The sequence below is a fragment of the Bubalus kerabau genome, chromosome 6, assembly GCF_029407905.1.
Source record: "Bubalus kerabau isolate K-KA32 ecotype Philippines breed swamp buffalo chromosome 6, PCC_UOA_SB_1v2, whole genome shotgun sequence".
NCBI lineage: Eukaryota > Metazoa > Chordata > Mammalia > Artiodactyla > Bovidae > Bubalus > Bubalus kerabau.
The window spans coordinates 23099789-23120024 of NC_073629.1; the positions used below are offsets into that span (position 1 = coordinate 23099789).

Below are 20236 nucleotides of genomic sequence, written 5' to 3' on the forward strand. Positions count from 1 at the left end.
ACATAGTTTTCCAGTGATGAGAAAATTTTTTCCTACACCTACAAGGAAAGCAGAGACATCTGACAAACATGGGGTTCTTGGGTTCCTTTCCCTGTTGGCATATATATAAATACATGCACGTGTGTATTTACATACACTTAAAAATAAAAGTTGTATGAAACAGTACTTAGCCTTATCACATGCAATGCTCCCTAATACTTTCTATTCTCATCTTAATGCTGGTACCTACACAAATTAATTTCATGACCGATCAAGGGTTGCTACCCACTCATGGATCAAGGATTCACAGTTTGAAAGCTGGGATTAGATCGGTGGTCCTCAAACTATCTCTTGAGAAAGACCCATTTAGAAAATAAAAAAAAAAAAATCCAATCCTTCATGTACAACTGACCCTTGAACAATGTTCAGGTTAAAGGTGCCAACTCACTGCAGTTGAAATCCAGGTATAACTTAATATCTGTGGTTCTGCATCTGAGGATTCAACTAACCAGATCTTGTTGAACTGTGGTCATATTTACTGAAAAAAATCAGCATGTAAGTGGATCTATACAATTTGAACTCATGTTGTTCAAAGGTCAACTGTTCCTCATAATTTTATAAAATAATAAAAATACTAGAAAAATGAACTGGAAAAAAAAATCCCACAAATTTACAAAATGCAAGCTCAAATTTTTTATTGTTAGATTCAACAGACAAAAAATTGGATGTTGGGGCAAGGTCAAATTCCTGTTAAAATTCTCAAATGCTTACTCAGTTTCCATTCCTAGTTCCCACACCCTGGAATGGTGGTGGATTCCACTGGTCCTTGGACCACACTTTGAGTAGCACTGACTAGATGATCCCTAACCACCTCTGACAGTCTTGGAATTTTTTTTCCCCAGGAACCAGTACTCCCTTAGCATACCTCAGTCAGTGGAAGATTACTGAGGCATACCTGTGGCAATAAGAAGGAGACACATCATACCATCTGGAACAGTGGCCTCACAGTAAGTGAAATGCCATATGGGTACTGGGAGGACTAACCCCAGAGGTGGTCCTTCATCTCCTTACTGTTCATCACAAGCATGACCAGTCTGTTCTCTCCAGCTGTTCTTCTGTGTTCATTCCGTGTTCATCTGATGCATCTCATAGTACAGATATTTTTTTTGAGTTTCTCAGTTCAAATTCCTGAAAGAACTTTATTGCCCTATTGAATCATCACTCATGTTGCTGCAAAGCTTTGTGTACTACTGGGGTTACTTGACAAAATTCAGATCGCCTGGCTTTATATCAGGAGTCAACTATGCATTTGATCCAAGGGCAGAGAGAAGGTTCTTGTGGTAGGGAACATGGCCACCCTCATTCAAGGCACAGCTGGGAATGGGAGGACGAAGCCAGTTGTCCTTTGAAAGAAAAATTGACCCATTCAAGATATATTTGATAATTCTCCATTCCAAACTCGGAATAGTCCTGAGATGTTACTCCCCAGGAGACTAAAGAAGGGCAGCGCTGTTGTAGCAGCATCTCTAAAATAACTGCAGATACAGGCCCTTCTGTCTCCCCCACTATCCTAACCTAGAACTAGATAATATTATGAAAAGACATTGGAGAATTTACCTATATCAGTGGGGTATTTCCTCATCTCTTTAAAATCAGAAACCCTTTTGCCTTTGTGAAGTATATGTCTTAAGATCTTTGCAAGTCTTCAAGCTCTCAGTTAAAATAAGTTGATACTATCCCCCATAAAATGCAGTTAAGTATTGTTCCAAAAGAATGATGACAACCTCAGTGAAACATATTAGAACAACCAAGTTGTACTGAGATGTAGACAGTGGGCAGTAAACAATTTTCTCTCAAAAGCTAAGTGAATCATTGCCCAGCACAAGGTGTCTGAGTATCAATCCATGTCCTCTACTTGAAGGGCTGCTCATGAATAGTCATGACTAGTTATGTCAAATCCTTGAATGGTGAAGTTCTTATACCTCAGATCCATACCTTTCATTTACTTCATTTCATGCCAAATGAATGGACATGTTACTTGATGTTTAAATTTCACAGGCTCGTTCATATTTCTCATGATGGTAGTTTAGTCACTAAGTCGTTTGTGACCCCATAGACTGTAGCCTGCCAGGCTCCTCTGTCCATGGGATTCTCCAGGCAAGAATACTGGAGTGGGTTGCCATTTCCTTCTCCAGGGTATCTTCCCAACCAAGGAATCAAACCTGGGTCTCCTGCTTTGCAAGCAGATTCAAGATCTAATGTGTATAAAATGGTTAATACTATATCTGCCACATAGCAAACACTCAATAGACATTAACTCTGACATACATATATATAAAACCTACACTATCTAGATTGCTTGAGTTATTTTTTGTGCATGTGGTTGTATTAATGCCTGCTTGAGTTATAGCTATCTTCATTATTCAATATGTTTTCCGCTCTTGCTTACATTCACAGAGCTGTTGTTTTTCTGCAGCAATCTCTTTCACTAGTTTTCAAGCTCATCTTAGAAGGTCTTTTACAGTCTGGCTAACTCCCTACAGTTATTAGTACCGAGAATGCTCTGTGCACAGTGGGTACCCAGCAAAGGCTGCTGGCTGGCTGACTGATTGATTTACTACCGACTCCCCTCCATCCTATTACAAGCTTTCATCACTGCAAATATAAGAACCTCCTTATCTACATCTCCTGCCATCCAGAACAGTCTTCCTAGATCTCCCTGCCTCATTGAATCACCATCTCATTTCACCCTTTCTTCCTTTTCCTGGACATTCTAACTTAGTTCTTCTCCCCAGACTATCATTTTAAGTCAGTGCACACATTTTTAGTTTTGGAAAATGCTTCCCATTTGCTCCTGTGTGTTAATTTGGCCATACCCATTTCTATGGAGCCTAGCTGTATAAATGAGACAATGGCTTCAAGAGCCACTTGTAAAAAAGAAAAGTTCCATGCAGACTGTCAGGGACATTAAACGGCATACTTTAGACCAGAAGCTGAATCTATGGGAGAGGAAGCTTCCTTAGCTTGTCTCTTCTATGAAGCTGTATTTGGGGAAATGTTTTTAAAGGAATTCTCTGAATATGGAGAGGGGGCTGGGGTGGGATGAAGCCTTCGCCATCTGGATGAGAAAGATTCAGATGCTGAAACAGATCTCTGGAGTTAATGAATTTCACAGTCCTCTGCCCTTACTTTCCTTTCAGTCTCAGTCTAGGAACAGACACCTGGTTGGAGCTCCTTAAGTGGCAGGCGTAAGTAAGGAAGTGAAGCAGAGGTGCAGCAGACTTCTCTGGGAAGTGCTCTCCTTCTGAAACTAAGCAAGGAGCTCTAGGAGCGAAGGTAACCCAGGCAGTCTCCTGGCTCTGTGCTGATCAAGTACCAAGGTTCACCCACATTTATGCACCTGCAGCTTTTTTTCCCCAAACTCAAGTCTGGGCTAATTACAGAATTTCATTGTGTTTTCATACATATAATAAATTAGTCTACCCTGTAAACAATTCATTTACAATTCAATTAAACAGCCAAGAAGAACAAAATGTTAAAATAAACATGTGTTTAAATAAGATACAATATGTATAATTAGACATAACACATCCCCGTATCTTAAGCGTTTAATGTGCACAATAACACAAAACAGGTCATTTGAGGCTATGCCAGATATCAGGGATTAGATGACCTTTAAGTTCCTGCCAAGCCGGAGAGTCTATGATTTTGTGTTCTGAATGAAAAATGAAAAATTCAGTGCGTCATCCAAATGTTTATAAGGATCCAGCTGTTTGATGTCAGGTCGACAAAACACCCAGACTACTGACAGAGGCATTTCATTTTCATCCAGATGTTTCTGCATTGTGTTGATTTAGCCTGATGCATAGCAAAGTTAAGTGACTTTCTCAGGATCTGTGACAAAATCTTCTGAATATACTGTCAATAAAAGGATTTAGGGGTTTACCATCTTAGTATCCATAGCACCGATGTTTTGCTCCTGCCCCACTGATAGCTTCTGCATCCATGAGATGAAAACAGTCCATTCAGTTCTCTTCATTCTCCAGGTCATCACTCTCCTCATCCCCCCTGCCCCTCCCCAACTAAGGTCTGTGCTTAACCTGGGCTCTGACCCATGACAAAGTGGACTCCTCCATCACAGGGCTGTGCGTCGTGGCCTTTGTCTTTGAAGTAGCTTCCGTTCACGGTGATCACTGTGTCTCTGGGATGTTATTCTCCAGGCCAAGGGCTGGCCAGATCAAAATTTCTAGCCATCTTAAAGGTTGATTGCCATGCAGGCAGTCATAGCCACCATTCACCCTCCCATTATCATGGTCAATAATACAACTCATCTAGATTTGGCTGTGATTCACAGGCCTGGCTGAGGTGACTGACGCTGACCAAAAGTCCTATCCACACTCTGTAAATCTAAATGCTGCCCTTGAGTTGCAGCTGCAGCTTCTGTATGCAGAGCCCTGTTCTGCTTGCAAATCAGCCTCTTTGACTCAGCTTCTTCCGGTTGCCTTGACTCCCAGTGAATTTCCCAGTGCCTGATTGCTGCCCATCCCAGGCCCATCTGGTACCTCTCACGCCCAGATGTCTCAGGCTTGACCATTCGGATTGAAATTGTGCGGCTACAGCATCTTCCTCTGCAACCTCTCTTGGCTTCTTTTCTTCCAGCCCCTGCCCCTCACTTCATCATTGCCTCCAACCCTCTGCACAGACTCGGCTGTTGCTACTTGAGTCCCGCCCGAGTCTAGATAGCCTGGCCTTGACTGTCCACAGGGCTGGTAATAGACCAAACTCCCTATGTGACCTTGAGCAAGTCACAACACCTCCCTGCGCCTTGCTGTCCTTATCTTAACATGAGAGCATTGGATTAAATCAGGTCTGAGGCCCCCTCCAGTTCTAAAATTATATTATCTCTCTAATACTGTTAGACTGGCTGCCTTCCAAAGTGTCACTGCTTATCATTCTATCTAGTTGTTATGCAGGAATTTTGGGAGGTGGGGGTGAAAAAAATGAGGCCGTGGGACTAATATCTTGAAAAATTATAAAATGTGTCTGCTACCCTTCTCATCTTCATCTTTTTTCCCCCTCTGTTGAATTTAAAACTCAGAGACTTAAACATACACATTATGACAGTTCTGTCACTTCCCCAAATTGCAGGGTAAAAACAGAGAAAGGTGCAGGTAAGCTTAGCACTTTGTTCTACAAGCAATGCTGCTTCTGGGCCCAGGGTGGAGGGCGGAAAGAGGCTCTACACAGGGAAGCTGGGGAGGGGGAGAGGGGAGAAGAGAAAGACGCAGTGACTGAAGAAAGGTGCCTGCATTCATGTGGCTATAGGAGAGAAGCGCTCACCTGGAGCATCCGACCAGTTCTGTGTGTGGAGTTTAGATATGTTCATTTCAAATGAATATAACACTTAAGACACTTAGCATATGTACAGTGTTGAGAGATTTCCAGTGTTTAGATTTCCAGATAAACTATCATCTATGATAGTAAAAGTTTGTCCATTCCTGGTCTGGATGTTCCAGGGAGATCATGTTAACTGCTCTCCCCTCACATGTTTATATAGGTAAAATCGGGTTAGTAAACATCCAGCATAGTTTTCAAGAAATCACAAAGGGTGTTAATCTAAGGAGGGGGTGTCGAAGTGGAGAAGAAGGCACTTACTTCTATAACCTCTTATGTGAATGAGGTTATAGGGTTTTTGCTGCCATGATTGTTTTTATAACTTGACACTGCCAACTGATACAGTGGTTGACTCTCCCACAACATAACCCTGGTGGTGATTTTTTTAAAAAGATCACTTGATATTATCTCTGATTTTTTGGCCTCTAAGTTCAGGAATGGTTCTGAATACCTAACTCTGTTTCCAAATTAAATCACAAGAGATCAAATATATCAATACGTCCTGTGTTGGGTAGCACCAGATGAGACTGGGATCTCCACCTCTGTTCAGAGCTAGCCAGAGATATAACCCTGCTTCGGTGAGATGTATTGTTCTCAGGGGAACAGAGTATGACCTGGGAGGATGGATTCACTACCTTGTTCGCCCAACAACTCTTCTACCCTCACACATACTCCTTGTTTCTCTTTCTTCCATTTCTCATATCATCTCTAATCTCTCTCCCCTGTAATCTCTGGATTGAGATTTTGCTTTAAAAACCCTTTCAGCATTCTATTCCTCTCCAAATCAACTTCTCCAATGGCCAGGATAACCTTGGGTTATAACCCTCTCCTGCAGTTTCTGGAGTGAGTGAAAGTAAGAGGGATTGTTAGGGTGGTCAGGAACAGAGATGCTAATCCTTGGTGCAAAGGCAATTGCTAAGACTCCTCAGGGTGGGGAGAATCAGCCGAAAGAATCAAATTGGACTGAACCAGCATGAAGCTGTAGATATTGCAGGGGTGAGTACAAAACTTTGGTATAGCTGCTGATTGAGCCAAGCTGGGGACGGAACTGACAGAGATGATATGGAAGACAACCTGAGCAGTTCCTAGATCAGAAAGGCACCCCCAGATGAGAGAGCACAGGGCAAGTCTCAGCTGATGGGACTTTGATGCATCATGATCTCTCAACTGTTGAGATAGTGGGTCCAGAAAGAGAATGAAAAATCTAGAAAAGTATGGGAGATCAACCATGCATAATTTTTTCTTTTTTTTTGTTGTGGGGGTTTGTTCTACAATTTCACAGCTTACAAAGTGTAATAACAAATACTATGTCATGCAATTTCCACAATTACCCAATATAACTGAGAAGTAGTTATAATTAACTCTATTTTGCAGTTCATTCATTCCGTGTACTCTGAGAGCCTTTTATAAACAAGGCGCTATGCTAGATATTCAAGATACTACAACAGACAAGACTATATCAACAATTGAAAAGTAAAATTGCAATGAAGTGCGACAGATTATGTTTGAGGAAAATAAGAGTGTCAGCAGGAAGGTTTAATCTGGTGTAGGGAAGTATTCTCAAAAGAAGTGACATTTAAGATGAGAACTGACTGGTAGGAAAGCAAGGTTGAGCTAGGAGAGAGGCAAGGGATGGAAAATATTACAGTTATAGGTACAATTGAAAAAAAAAAACCAAAAAACTGGAGACAGGAAAGACAGAAAAGGGAAGTGAGCTGGCTCATCTAGGACCTGCAAAGAGTGATCAGTTAGGTGAAGACTCGGGGGATGAATAAGAAGAAATGGAGCTGGAAAGAGAGGCAGGAACCAAGTCTTAAAGGGCCACTGAAGCCATGTTAGGGAGGGTAAATGAGAGGTGAAAAAGGTGACACCGAGTTTTCTGACTTCTGCAAATGTTGGATAATGGTGTGATTTTACTGAGATGGGAAGTCTGGGAGGAAGACCAGGTTTTGAGGGAAAGATAACAAGTCATGGGTGAGACATCATATGTTCCTGTGCCTTGGGCAGTTGGAGAAAAAGACCTGGAGCTCAGGAGAGGAGCATGGACTGAGGACAGAGGATAGTAATATTTCTACATGATGGTTATTAAAGACAAAAAAGTGGGTGAGATTATCCAGGGAGAGATGACAGAGGAGAAACAGGCCCAGGATAGAGCTCCATGGAATTCTAAAAGTAAAGGGAAGTATAGAGGAAGACAGCCTATAAAGGAGAGTGAGAAGCATGTTGGTCTGTTGAGAGAATACGGTTTGGAAACAGACAACTCTGGCCATATGTTCCTGGGAAAGTTATGTTACCTCTCTAAACCTTGGTCTTTTCCTCTTTGTGTTCAGTTCAGTTCAGTTCAGTTGCTCAGTCATGTCCAACACTTCATGACCCCATTAATCACAGCATGCCAGGCCTCCCTGTCCATCACCAACTCCCGGAGTTCACTCAGACTCATGTCCAGCGAGTCAGTGATGCTATCCAGCCATCTCATCCTCTGTCATCCCCTTCTCCTCCTGCCCCCAATCCCTCCCAGCATCAGAGACTTTTCCAATGAGTCAATTCTTCTCATGAGGTGGCCAAAGTACTGGAGTTTCAGCTTCAGCATCATTCCTTCCAAAGAAATCCCAGGGCTGATCTCCTTCAGAATGGACTGGTTGGATCTCCCTGCAGTCCAAGGGACTCCCAAGAGTCTTCTCCAACACCACAGTTCAAAAGCATCAATTCTTCATCACTCAGCCTTCTTCACAGTCCAACTCTCACATCCATACATGACCACTGGAAAAACCATAGCCTTGACTAGACGGACCTTTGTTGGCAAAGGAATGTCTCTGCTTTTTCAATATGCTATCTAGGTTGGTCATAACTTTTCTTCCAGGGAGCAAGTGTCTTTTAATTTCATGGCTGAAGTCACCATCTGCAGTGGTTTTGGAGCCCCAAAAAATAAAGTCTGACACTGTTTCCACTGTTTCCCCATCTATTTCCCATGAAGTGATGGGACCTGATGCCATGATCTTCGTTTTCTGAATGTAGAGCTTTAAGCCAACTTTTTCACTCTCCTCTTTCACTTTTATCAAGAGGCTTTTTAGTTCCTCTTCACTTTCTGCCATAAGGGTGGTGTCATCTGCATATCTGAGGTGATTGATATTTCTCGGCAATCTTGATTCCAGCTTGTGCTTCATCCAGTCCAGCATTTTTCATGATGTACTCTGCATATAAGTTAAATAAGCAGGGTAACAGTATACAGCCTTGACGTACTCCTTTTCCTATTTGGAACCAGTCTGTTGTTCCATGTCCAGTTCTGACTGTTGCTTCCTGACCTGTATACAGGTTTCTCAAGAGGCAGGTCAGGTGGTCTGGTATTCCCATCTCTTTCAGAATTTTCCAGTTGATTGTGATCCACACAGTCAAAGGCTTTGGCATAGTCAATAAAGCAGAAATAGATGTTTTTCTGGAACTCTCTTGCTTTTTCCATGATCCAGTGGATGTTGGCAATTTGATCTCTGGTTCCTCTGCCTTTTCTAAAACTAGCTTGAACATCTGGAAGTTCACGGTTCACATATTGCTGAAGCCTGGCTTGGAGAATTTTGAGCATTACTTTACTAGCATGTGCTGCTGCTGCTAAGTCACTTCAGTCGTGTCCAACTCTGTGTAACCTCATAGACGGCAGCCCTGGGGTTCTCCAGGCTAGAATACTGGAGTGGGTTGTCATTTCCTTCTCCAATGTATGAAAGTGAAAAGTGAAAGTGAAGTCATTCAGTTGTGTCCAACTCTTAGCGACCCCATGGATTGCAGCCTACCAGGCTCCTCCATCCATGGGATTTTCCAGGCAAGAGTACTGGAGTGGGGTGCCATTGCCTTCTCTGACTAGCATGTGAGATGAGTGTAATTGTGCGGTAGTTTGAGCATTCTTTGGCATTGCCTTTCTTTGGGATTGGAATGAAAACTGACCTTTTCCAGTCCTGTGGCCACTGCTGAGTTTTCCAAATTTGCTGACATATTGAGTGCAGCACTTTCACAGCATCATCTTTTAGGATTTGAAATAGCTCCACTGGAATTCCATCACCTCCACTAGTTTTGTTCGTAGTGATGCTTTCTAAGGCTCACTTGACTTCACATTCCAGGATGTCTGGCTTTAGGTGAGTGATCATACCATTGTGATTATCTTGGTTGTGAACATCTTTTTTGTACAGTTCTTCTGTGTCTTCTTGCCACCTCTTCTTAATATCTTCTGCTTCTGTTAGGTCCATACCATTTCTGTCCTTTATCGAGCCCATCTTTGCATGAAATGTTCCCTTGGTATCTCTAATTTTCTTGAAGAGATCTCTAGTCTTTCCCATTCTGTTGTTTTCCTCTATTTCTTTGCATTGATCGCTGAGGAAGGCTTTCTTATCTATCCTTGCTATTCTTTGGAACTCTTCATTCAGATGCTTATATCTTTCCTTTTCTCCTTTGCTTTTTGCTTCTCTTCTTTTCACAGCTATTTGTAAGGCCTCCCCAGACAGCCATTTTGCTTTTTTGCATTTCTTTTCCACGGGGATGGTCTTGATCCCTGTTTCCTGTACAATGTCACGAACCTCATTCCATAGTTCATCAGGCACTCTATCTATCAGATCTAGGCCCTTAAATCTATTTCTCACTTCCACTGTATAATCATAAGGGATTTGATTTAGGTCATATCTGAATTGTCTAGTGGTTTTCCCTACTTTCTTCAATTTAAGTCTGAATTTGGCAATAAGGAGTTCATGATCTGAGCCACAGTCAGCTCCCAGTCTTGTTTTTGCTGACTGTATAGAGCTCCTTCATCTTTGGCTGCAAAGAATATAATCAATCTGATTTTGGTGTTGACCATCTGGTGATGTCCATGTGTAGAGTCTTCTCTTGTGTTGTGGGAAGAGGGTGTTTGCTATGACCAGTGCGTTTTCTTGGCAGAACTCTATTAGCCTTTGCCCTGCTTCATTCTGTTCCAAGGCCAAATTTCCCTGTTTCTCCAGGTGTTTCTTGACTTCCTTATGTCTCTTATAGGTACTAATAATAGTACCTATCTTATGGAATAGCATCTAGGAAGTTTAGCATAATCTTGGCACATAGTAAGCATCAACTAATGCTAGCGATTATTTTAATTATTTTAATAAGAAACAAAAATGATAGCAATAAGAGGAAGCAGCAGCTACAGAAGTCCAGAAGTCAGAAGAGTATCAGATGAAGCAATATCATAAAAGTTGAAGGGATAGTGTTTAGGAAAAACTGGTCAATAAGGACAAATGTGATGAGAGGTCAAAATCAAAAGGCTGAAAAAGGTCTGCTGAATTTAACTGTAGGTAAGACATTGATATTATGACCCAGATAATCACAAAGGTGTGATCACTTACACTCACCTAAAGCCGGACATCCTGGAATGTGAAGTCAGGTGGGCCTTAGGAAGCATCACTACGAACAAAGCTAGTGGAGGTGATAGAATTCCAGTTGAACTATTTCAAATCCTAAAAGATGATGCTGTGAAAGTGCTGCACTCAATATGTCAGCAAATTTGGAAAACTCAGCAGTGGCCACAGGACTGGAAAAGGTCAGTTTTCATTCCAATCCCAAAGAAAGGCAATGCCAAAGAATGCTCAAACTACCGCACAATTACACTCATCTCACATGCTAGTAAAGTAATGCTCAAAATTCTCCAAGCCAGGCTTCAGCAATATGTGAACCGTGAACTTCCAGATGTTCAAGCTAGTTTTAGAAAAGGCAGAGGAACCAGAGATCAAATTGCCAACATCCACTGGATCATGGAAAAAGCAAGAGAGTTCCAGAAAAACATCTATTTCTGCTTTATTGACTATGCCAAAGCCTTTGACTGTGTGGATCACAATCAACTGGAAAATTCTGAAAGAGATGGGAATACCAGACCACCTGACCTGCCTCTTGAGAAACCTGTATACAGGTCAGGAAGCAACAGTCAGAACTGGACATGGAACAACAGCTGCTGCTGCTGCTAAGTCGCTTCAGTCGTGTCTGACTCTGTGTGACCCAATGCACGGCGGCCCACCAGGCTCCCCCATCCCTGGGATTCTCCAGGCAAGAACACTGGAGTGGGTTGCCATTTCCTTCTCCAATGCATGAAAGTGAAAAGTGAAAGTGAAGTCACTCAGTCGTGTCCGACTCTTCCCGACCCCATAGACTGCAGCCTACCAGGCCCCTCGTCCATGGGATTTTCCAGGCAAGAGTACTGGAGTGGGGTGCCATTGCCTTCTCCGTGGAACAACAGACTGGTTCCAAATAGGAAAAGGAGTACGTCAAGGCTGTATATTGTCACCCTGCTTATTTAACTTATATGCAGAGTACATCATGAAGAATGCTGGGCTGGAGAAAGCACAAGCTGGAATCAAGATTGCCGAGAGAAGTATCAATAACCTCAGATATGCAGATGATACCACCCTTATGGCAGAAAGTGAAGAGGAACTAAAGAACCTCTTGATGAAAGTGAAAGTGGAGTGTGAAAAAGTTGGCTTAAAGCTCTACATTCAGAAAACGAAGATCATGGCATCTGGTGCCATCACTTGATGGGAGATAGATGGGGAAACAGTGGACAGTGTCAGACTTTATTTTTTGGGGCTCCAAAATCACTGCAGATGGTGATTGCAGCCATGAAATTAAAAGACACTTGCTCCTTGGAAGGAAAGTTATGACCAACCTAGATAGCATATTCAAAAGCACAGACATTACTTTGTCAACAAAGGTCCGTCTAGTCAAGGCTATGGTTTTTCCAGTAGTCATGTATGGATATAAGAGTTGGGCTATAAAGAAAGCTGAGGGCCAAAGAATTGATGCTTTTGAACTGTGGTGTTGGAGAAGACTCTTGCGAGTCCCTTGGACTGTGAGGAGACCCAACTAGTCCATTCTAAAGGAGATCAGTCCTGATGTTCATTGGAGGGACTGATGTTGAAGCTAGAACTCCGATACTTTGGCCACGTGATGCGGAGAGCTGACTCATTTGAAAAGACCCTGATAATGGGACAGATTGAGGGCTGGAGGAGAAGGGGACAACAGAGGATGAGATGGTTGGATGGCATCACTGACTCAATGGACATGGGTTTGCATGGACTCCGGGAGTTGGTGATGGACAGGGAGGCCGGGCATGCTGTGATTCATGGGGTTGCAAAGAGTCGGACACAACTGAGTGACTGAACTGAACTGAAGACATTGATGACCTTTGCAGTATGTTTCTGTGGCATGGTATGGGAGGGGAACGTCCTGGAGAACAATGATTGGGTGGAAAATGATGCTCAGAAGGGTCTGGTGGCTTAGCCAAGGTGATGCAGCCAGCAAGCTCCGTCGTCATGTAGTGACCAAAGCTTGTATCATAAGACTCCAAATTTGGTTTTCTTTCCACTTGTATTACTGAAAGAAAGTGGTTTAGTAGATAAACATGACTCTATGGCTTATGCTGAGTTAACTGAGGAAGGGAAGGATGAAAAAATAAGAAAGGATGGGAGAGAGAGTGATGGGAAGTATCCAGCAGGGACAGAATGTGTCAAGAGGGCTAATTAGGCAGACCCATTCTGGAGAAGGGGATATAAAATCAACAAATACTTACTGAATGCCTAAGAGTTGGATGGGCTTCCCTGGTGGCTCAGTGGTAAAGAATCTGCCTGCCAATGCAGGAGACATGGATTTGGTCCCTGGGTGAGGAAGATCCCCTGGAAAGGGAAATGACAACCCACTTCAGTGGGTTGCCTGGGAAATCCCGTGGACAGAGAAGCCTGGTGGGCTATAGTCCATGGGATCACAAAGAGTCAGACAAGATTTAGTGACTAAACAACAACAAATCATGTGTTAAGCAGGTGGGAACTGTTGATGAAACAGACATAAGACATGGTTCCTCCTTCCAGGAACAAGATAAAAATACATAAAAGATGTAAGGGCTAAACTAGTTGTTAAAGGCGATGGTAGAAGAGATGTCACAAAGCAATATGTGATTTACTGTCAAATGTACTATGGTATTTCATGAGTGGATGGACTTCTTCAGACCTTTCCAAGGAAGGGTCACCCAGGAGAGGTAGAGTTCCAAACTGCCAGTTTCACGTAGTTGAACTGGCCCCCTGTCAGTCATCAGGGGACACGTACTGAGGTTTCCTGAAATTGTGTGATAAGAATGGGGCTGCAGAATGGCAGGGTTCAGAACTACTGGTCCATGATTAGGCTGTAGGATGAGAGTGCTGTTCTCCACCTGGCTGGGGGGAGTATGGCAGAGGAATAGCAGAGGGAAACTAAGAGACAAAAAGACACAGAAAAACAGACACAGAGATATTATATCTTGAAAAAAGGAATGAAGAACACCCAGCACATAATGGGTAGTCACTGGGTAAATGACCAGAAAATCCAGGGAGACACAGTCCACAGCATACAGGAAAGGCCGAGCCACATATTGGGAAAACTTCAGACTCAAACTTACCTCTTTTTATCTGTATACATATAGACAAGGTTATTTAACTTTTCTGGGCTTCCTTTTCTTTGCCAGAAAGCCAGGGTTAACAACACCTTCTTTGACAGCCTGTTGTGAGGCCTGAATGAGATAATACATACATAATATCCAGCACATGGTCTGATCCAAAGTCAATGCTCAATAAATATCATTTGTCAACAACAGTTCAAGGTGATTACAGATGGTCACCTTTTGCTGAAGAAGTTCAAATGTGTCATAAATATTAGAATAGGAAGCTTTGTAAGACCCTGGAAAAATGGATAGCAAATGTTATCATCCCTGCTTTATGCATGGAGAACCTTGGCTCTGAATATCAGAATTCTACCAGAGAAATAAGCCATTTCGTGGGAGGATGGGAAGAGGAGGAAGAGGTGGAAGCGAAGCCCTCCACTAAGATTCTTGAAGGCTGCCTTCCTTCCCTCCAGCCTGCTTTCCAGCTTGCCAGCAGGTGGTGGGGTCAGGTTACACTCCTCTAACCCAGCCCTACCACTAGCCTTGACCGGGAGTTTGCAAGGATGCAATGTAACCCTGGGCATATCTTTCTTTCTTTCTTTCTTTTTTTTGGGGGGGGGGCATTTATTTCTGAAAAAATCAGGCAGCATTAAGAGAAAAAGCTCTGATCAGACCCAGCATTGGCTCCTTCTGAGAGCAGTTTGTGAATCAGATTCTCTTTGGCAAGCTTTCCCCACCTCCTTCACGACAGCTTGATAATAGTCTGCCCTGGTGGAATTTTCTCCCCCAGGACATTCCTGCAACTGAGTTTCAAAAACACGAGCCAGCAGAGCCCAGAAACTGAGACAGCCTTCCGGTCTCATTAGCGTGCTGTTTCCCTGTTGTTCTGCTTTGCTATTGTGGTTTCTCTGTGTGAATGTGATCACTTGTTAGAGTGGTCTATTTATACAGTTCTTCTCTTTTGTTTATTCCCATTACTCAGCACCCTAGAAATCAAGAGAAGTCAGTGCATCGCGCTTATGATTCCTGGGGCCCTGGTTGCTAGGTGTGTGTGTGAAGACCTGGAGCTTGAGGAGGTGCTCAGTGTCTGAACCAGTGTCAAGCTGTTTCCTCCAACCCATCCTCAGGCGCATGCACCAGTGACACTCGTTGTTATGGCTGACTTGAGCGTGTGCATCAGAAAGAGGCTCCTGGAGAATGCCAGAGAGTTGAGGTTGAATGGGAACCGCACGCACACGTGCACAATTGTGGTGCTTCAGAAAGGTCTGGCGGGGAGGAGAGGCCTAGAATATTAATGAAGTGTGGGACCGTCAAAGGGGTGTAGCAAACAGTAGGTGCTCAGCTAGTTAGTGGTTGAAGGTAAAAAAATAGAACCAACCAACCAGGAGAATGGGCTTCCCTGGTGGCTCAGAAGGTATAGAATCTGCCTCCAATGCAGGAGAAATGGATTCTATCCCTGGGTCAGGAAGAGCCCCTGGAGAAGGGAATGGCAACCCACTCCACTATTCTTGTCTGGAGAATTCCATGGACAGAGGAGCCTCGCAGGCTACAGTTCATGGTGTTGCAAAGGGTTGGACATGACTGAGTGACTAACACACACACACATACCAGGAGAATAGGTCATATGCTGGGTTGTTAGGCCTGAGACTTGGAATGTATTTTCTTCTAGTCACCCCTGGGCCTTGGTTGAGCCCCGACTTCAGCAGGATAAGAAGTATCTATCTTTTTACAATTTAAAGCTCTGAAAAGTAGGAAACAGGAATCACTCCTTCTCCCTTAGAACTCAATACCTCATCCCTCATCAGGAAATTCTTCCCTCCTATATGAAACAAGCTCATTTTCTCCAGATCCATCCTCAGAAGAGCTGCAGAGGTACATTTGCTGGCCTGTTTTAAGGACCCTCCTTATGACTCATGTTGTGCCCTTTCTTCTCCATGATGGCGTGTCTCAGTTCCTTTGGTGTTTGTCAAGGATCTTACTAACTGGCTAGTTACATCATCTTCTTGTCCCTTCCCCAACTTCTGTCAAGAAATAATCAGGCTGTATATAATGAAAAGGCTGGAATGCTACTTGTCTTGTCTTATTCACACCAGTTTAGGATTAATAACAATGGCTAAATTCATAGAGCACCGGACCATGTGCCAGGGTTCATGTGTATGTATTATCTCATTTTATCTTTCAGCAGCTCTATAAGGAAGGTACTAATATTATCCACAAATAATAGCCAAGAAAAACCAGCACAGAGAGGTTGGCGTACTTGCCCAAAGTCACACTTGAGAGTGGCAGAGCCTGCCACTGTTTGAACTTGAAGAAAGTGAAGAGGAACTAAAAAGCCTCTTGATGAAGGGAAAGAGGAGAGGGAAAAAGTTGGCTTAAAACTCAACATTCAGAAAAACGAAGATCATGGCATCTGGTCCCATCACTTCATGGGAAATAGATGGGGAAACAGTGGAAATAGTGTCAGACTTTATTTTTGGGGGCTCCAAAATCACTGCAGATGGTGACTGCAGCCATGAAATTAAAACATGCTTAGTCTTTGGAAGCAAAGTTATGACCAACCTAGATAGCATATTCAAAAGCAGAGACATTCCTTTGCCAACAAAGGTCCATCTAGTCAAGGCTATGGTTTTTCCTGTGGTCATGTATGGATGTGAGAGTTGGACTGTGAAGAAAGCTGAGCGCTGAAGAATTGATGCTTTTGAACTGTGGTGTTGGAGAAGACTCTTGAGGGTCCCTTGGACTGCAAGGAGATCCTACCAGTCCATTGTGAAGGAGATCAGTCCTGGGATTTCTTTGGAAGGAATGATGCTAAAGCTGCAACTCCAGTACTTTGGCCACCTCATGCGAAGAGTTGACTCATTGGAAAAGACCCTGACGCTGGGAGGGATAGGGGGCAGGAGGAAAAGGGGACGACAGAGGATGAGATGGCTGGGTGGCATCACTGACTCGATGGATGTGAGTCTGAGTGAACTCTGGGAGTTGGTGGTGGACAGGGAGGCCTGGTGTGCTGCGATTCATGTGGTCGCACAGAGTCGGACACGACTGAGCAACTGAACTGAACTGAATGTTAGATTTGGCATTCTTGATAAACCTACCACAAAGTCTGTGTATGGGCATCTGTTGTCACACTTCCTCCCCATCACTCCCACTGGCCATTCGTGAACTTGCTCTTACTTTCTTTTCTGGTCAATATTTTTCCATCTCTGAATGAGCTTCTTATTTTTCCTGTACAACTTATTTCCTTCATATACTTAACTTTGTTCCACAAATGTTTCATGTTTGCCTCCTGAGAGCAGGTTCTGTGGTATTAACTGTTGGAGTTCCAGTGGCATCTCCCAAAAAGCCCTGGTGCCCTTAGTCTACTTTCCTCCTTTTCTCATCTCTTGCTTTTCCTTACTTTACAACATATGAAGCAAAGTGAAGAAGGATTTTCAGGGTGTGACATTGAAAGGCCCTCAGAAAGTATCTACCGACTCGTTCACTTACCCATAAAGACCCAAGTTTTATTCTAATTAAAAGTTTTTCATTTCTCTCTACTCCTTGCTTTAATCTTAGTATCAGGTACATCATAGACAATAAGTGTTACTTTGGCCATCTGTATCATTCTATGACTCAATTTTTTAGTCTGTAAAATGGAAATAGTATTACTACTCATCTCTTAGAACTACTCATCTACTGAGAACTAAAGGAGTTACTACATGTAAAAAGCTTAGACTGGTGCCTGAATTAATAAATGTTGGTTTATTATTGTTATTTTTAATTCCACTTCATATTTCTTTATGAGTCAGTATTTCTAAATATTTGTCATATTAAAGCGTTTTTGAACAGGAACTGAAAAAATGAACTTCAATTGATCTTATGATGCTATCAGTGAATTAATAGAAGTTATTTGTATAATTTAGAAAGCACTATGAAGGCTTATCAGCCCTCTTCTCTACCCCGAGACTTTGGCAAGGTCAGGTCATACATTTTCCTTGGCTTCCAGATATCCTGAACATTGGATCATTACTGTTTCCCACTCCCATTCCTAAGACACTGTTGGAAGCTTGAGGGCATAGCCTAGACCTGTTCATCTTTTTATTGCCAGTTCTAAGTCCTGGATCTTCCTGCGTTGCGAAGATCCCCTGGAGAAGGGGAAAGCTATCCACTCCAATATTCTGGCCTGGAGAATTCCATGCACCATATAGTCCATGGGGTCGCAAAGAGTCAGACAGGACTGAGTGGTTTTCACTTTCACTTTCAAGCCCTGGATCAGGAAGATTGTCTGGAGTAGGAAATGGCAACCCACTCCAGTATGGCCTGAGAAATCCCATGGACAGGGGAGCCTGGTGTGCTACAGTCCCTGGGGTCACAAGAGTTGGACACTACTCAGTGCACGTGCACACACATGCACAAGGATGCAGTAGGTATTCACAGACTTGTTGTTGAATAAAAGAGCACAATATCTACATGTTTGTGTTCTTCCCTCCCCAACTCTCTGCTATGGTTCACCAACTTCTTTCTAATATATAATATATATTTTCCTGGCTTGACTTTTAATTTGTTTTCTAATTTACCATAGAGTTTAAAACAAAAATATAAACTGTTAAATGCAGCCAGGTAGCTGGCTTGCATAGAGACCACAAAAAGGGAAATGTAAGCAAAAATCAATCAGAAGTCTCCAATGCTGTCAAGGGAAGAAGGTGGTCCAAGTACGGTCAGATAACGTCAGCTTTTTAAGTAGCCCTAATCCTGGAGAAACAGGACAGAGCAGGTGGTTGAGAGCAGTCAGCTTTGTAGTTGGACACACCTGGGTGTGGATGAGTGCACTGACCTAAATCTCTAAGCTTCTGTTTTACCACCAAAAATGAGGTGATAACTGGTAGCCTTCTCCTAGGACTCCTGCAAAGACTGAGATCATTTCTGTCCAGTGCCTGGCACATTGAGAGGCCTTGATAAGTATTAGCTGTAGAAGGGAGGCTGGCCTGCCACAGTCCCCATGCCCACCCCAGGCAGGTAGAATGGTTTCTTGAGACCATTCCAAGCCCTTTATTCTAATTTTTTAAAAAAATTCTATTATTTTTGGCTGTGCTGGCTTTTGGTTGCTGTGCAAGGACTTTCTCTAGTTGCAGAGAGCAGGGACTACTTTTTGGTTGTGGTGCGCGGGCTTCTCGTTGGGGTGCCTTCTCGTTGCGGAGCACTGGCTGTAGGGCGTGTGGGCTTCAGTAGCTGATGCTCTCAGGCTTAGTTGCCCCAAGGCATATGGAATCTTCCTGGACCAGGGATCAAACCTGTGTCCCCTGCACTGGCAGGTGAATTCTTAAGTACTGAACCACCAGGGAAGTCCCATGCCCTTTATTCTAAATCTGTGGTCACAAAGTGTTTATTCCCTTATGGGACTCGACAGTGAATTCTAGGGATTGGAGAAGGATCTCTCCTTTTCTATGTGAATGTGTTTGCATTCTGGTTTATCAGTCATTTCTAAAAGGAATTTCTGACTTGAGGCTTGAACCTGCACTGACAGAGTTCAAGCGCGGTTCTTGGACTCGTGGTGACTTTCCCTCTCCCCTTCCTATAACTCAGACGAGATGCAGCTACGTGGAGAGAGCCCGTCAGAAAGAGCTGAGCATCTCTCACCACACAGAGAGCAACAGCAGTAATTTTCATCATGACCATCACCATCATAATAGGTTAATAGGGCACAAGTACATTAAGGACAAATGTGAGCCATAAATAAGAATAATAATTTAAAAGAAATAAGATCATTCATTTTAACTCTACTCCCTACTCTCCTGAGCTTTGCTGAAATTATACAACCAAACAAGCAGCAGGCAGACACCCAGTTGAATATGGTTACCAGAAAAAACTCCCTGCCTTTACCTTGTGATTGGCTGAGCGTCTCCTGAGGGCCAAGAGCTTTTTAAGCAGCTGGTGCAAATGGATGCCTTTCTGAAATTAACCAGTTGATGAATGTCACAGGCAGCAGGCTCCATTCCAGGGTTGGGCCAGGCTGTGCTCAAACTGCCTGTTTCCCTCACAGCCTCCAGGGTCTATGACTAACGAGGAGATGAATGGTCCAGCGCGGGTGGAGTGGGATAGGGCTAAGGGGCAGTTTGAAGGCAACTGTAAGATGCTCACCCCTTGCGGACAGGTGCTTCTCTCTCCTGTGCATCCTTGGATCTATGCAATCCCTTCTGAGCCCACAATTTCTGGATATTAGTTCACATAAGGTCTCAGTCCAGGAGGTTTATGTATATGGTATAATGGCCATGTCTTGGCTCAGGTACTTACTATGTGAACTTGTGCGGTTATTACCCACCCTGAGTTTGAGTTTTCTTATCTACTTATGGAGAAAATAAGACCTGCTTCACATGTGCGGTAACTGATACATATGCTTCCCACCACCTGAAATGTACTGCCTGTGTGTGTGTGCTTAGTTGCTCAGTCGTGTCTGACTCTTTGACCCTGTGGACTGTA

General features: G+C 43.3%; 1 long non-coding RNA gene across 5 annotated transcripts in view; it reads left to right on the plus strand.

Annotated features, from left to right (window-relative positions):
* The window catches only part of LOC129654838 (uncharacterized), a 37372-nt gene that overhangs the window by 3422 nt on the left and 13714 nt on the right, over positions 1–20236 (plus strand). For all 5 annotated transcript variants that reach the window (XR_008715607.1, XR_008715606.1, XR_008715605.1 and 2 more), the window contains exons 3-4: positions 882–986; positions 3180–3315. This is a non-coding gene — a long non-coding RNA (uncharacterized LOC129654838). The remainder of the gene's footprint in view (positions 1–881; positions 987–3179; positions 3316–20236) is intronic.